Below are 2,794 nucleotides of genomic sequence, written 5' to 3'. Positions count from 1 at the left end.
CTCCACTGGCTGGTCATAACAGATTTACAAGGTGTTTAAACTCTATCTTATCATTTACTAATTTCTTAAATCTTTATTTAACACTTTGCTAATTATTTACCTACACTCTATGATTTTAACTTTTTAATCGTTTTTTTTAATTCCTTTTTAATTGTTTCATATACTGATGAACAGTTTTAATTGGGATTACGTATTAGAGTGCAGATTGAAAAACTGTAGTCATTTTTATATTGCAGCATGTTGCTCAAATTAAGACATGTGCAATATTACTCAAAAGGTACACATGTTTGTGTATAGGTGTGTTAATTATTCAGAAGTACATCATTAGTTGTCCTTTGTTTACTCTATTCACATTCACTATTTATTGCATATTCAGTTTGACACATCAAGGCACAGTCTAACAATTCACATTTTCAGAAGCAGGCAGCAGTGTTTAAACTCTAATCAAGAAGTAGAAAATATCTGTTAAAACCAAACCACAGTTTGCAGCCACAACTTCCAGAAAAATTGTTTGGAATGCAAAGAAAAACCCACAAATAACTTCAGGTGGAATACAGGACTCTCTGAAAGCATGTGGTATGACTGTTTCAAGACGCACAATAAGGAGGCACTTGAAGAATGATGGGGGCATGGTCGAGTCGCCAGAAGAAAGCCATTACTATGCAAAAGTCACAAAGTATCCCACTTACAATATGCCAAACAGCACAGAGACAAGCCTCAAACCTTCTGGCACAAAATCATTTGGAGTGATGAGACCAAAATTTAGCTTTTTGGCCACAACCATAAACGCTACACTTGGAGAGTCAACAAGGCCTATGATGAAAGGTACACTGGGCCAGGTTCTGGTACAATTGCGGCTGCGCAACGTAACCTGTTTACGTTACACCGCCGCAAGTTTTCAGTGTAAGTGCCTGATCCACAAAGCACTTACCTGTGGCATGTACCATTTAAATTAGGCGCGCTCCCGCGCCGGACGTTCTGCGCATGCTCCGTTCGCAATTTTCCCGACGTGCTTTGCGCGAAATTACGCTGGCGCGACGTGTTTGTGAATCGCGACGTGCGTAACGTACTTACGCCGAAAAAATAAAAAAAAATCGACGCGGGAACGATGGCCATACTTTAACATGGTGGAGTAATTTTACACCATGTTAATAGCACACCTAACTTTGCGACGGGAAAAAAAGACTTGCGCTGACGTAACGAACGCGAAAACCTTCGTGGATCGCCTTAACTGCTAATTTGCATACCCGACGCTGGAAAACAACGCAAACTCCACCCAGCGGCGGCCGAGGTACTGCATCCTAAGATCCGACGGTGTAAGTCAATTACACCTGTCAGATCTTAGGGCTATCTATGCGGAACTGATTCTATGAATCAGCCGCATAGATACGACAAGAGATACGACGGTGTATCAGGAGATACGCCGTCGTATCTATTCTGTGAATCTGGCCCACTATTCCTACTGTGAAATACAGAGGCAGATCGCTGATGTTTTGGGGATGTGTGAGCTAAAAAGGCACAGTAAATTTGGTCAAAATTGATGGCAAGATCAATGCAGTATGTTATTAAAAAATACTGAAGTGACATTTGCATTCATCGTCCAGGAAGCTGCGCATGAGAAGTACTCTGACATTCCAACATGACAATGATCCTAAACACAAGGCCAAGTCGACCTGTCATTGGCTTCAGCAGAATAAAGTGAAGGTTTTGGAGTGGCCATCTTACGTCTCCTGACCTCAATATCATTGATGTATGGCATGGACAATCCGCACTACCCCCAATGTGCAAAAAGTGCAAAGGTGCAAATTTTGTGCAACAAAGTGCTAATGTGTGCAACAATGCAATGGTGCTAATAGCTGCAAATAAAATGCAATAATGCAAAAAAAATGTGATAATGCAAAAAAGGGATAAATGAAGAGATTCCTGTTTTCCTAAAAAGAAAACGAACCAAGAAACTGAAAATACTAAAATAACGATGCTGCAAATACAGTGTACCTGGAATACTAAAAATAGAAATGTTTAAAATTAGGTAAGATGCACAACCAAATAGTGATACAAACAAAGTGCAAATGGATAAATAGGTGAAATATTCTTTGACCTAAAATAGGGTTCAGTACACATCAATGACAGGCAATGTCCATTTCAATTCAGCTGTAGAAAAACTTGCTGCATTTAAAGGAAAAAACAAGCTTGGAGGTCAGATTCCAACAGCACATATATATGCCCATAAGACTGACTATTCACCTGACTGAGATGAGAGTTCTGTGAGCACTGAGTAGTTGTGTGAAGGCACGGAAATTTGTCTTGGTGGACGTTCAACTCACACTGAATTTATTAATTTTACGTATCTACTGATACTTGGGCTTTAGGGTTGGACTTATTGCTTTATTTATTATCACTATTTTGTCAGTGTTTATACATTAACCATCTCCCACCCGCTCGACGACTTTTTACGGCCACAATGTGGCTCTTATTTGCCGGGAGTCCATCTATATACAGCCTCCAGCCACTGGGGGGCGCGCGCGCATGCCCGCCGCGTCACTCAGGTGCCGATGTGCGTGCCTGGTGGCCGTGATGTCCGCCAGAGATCCACATCCTGTCAGGGAGAGGAGACCGGTGGTGTGTCCCTTGTATATAGGGATAACCATCGGTCACCTCCCCCAGTCAGTCCCCTCCCCCCACAGTAAGAATAACCTAGCAGGGCATACATTAACCCCTTCCTCACCCCTAGTGTTAACCCCTTCCCTGCCAGTGACATTTATACAGTAATAAGTACATTTTTATAGCACTGATC

Source organism: Rana temporaria, chromosome 8 (assembly GCF_905171775.1).
Source record: "Rana temporaria chromosome 8, aRanTem1.1, whole genome shotgun sequence".
Classification (NCBI taxonomy): Eukaryota; Metazoa; Chordata; class Amphibia; order Anura; family Ranidae; genus Rana; species Rana temporaria.
The sequence above is the reverse complement of the archived record's forward strand: the minus strand, read 5'-3'. Positions refer to the sequence as shown.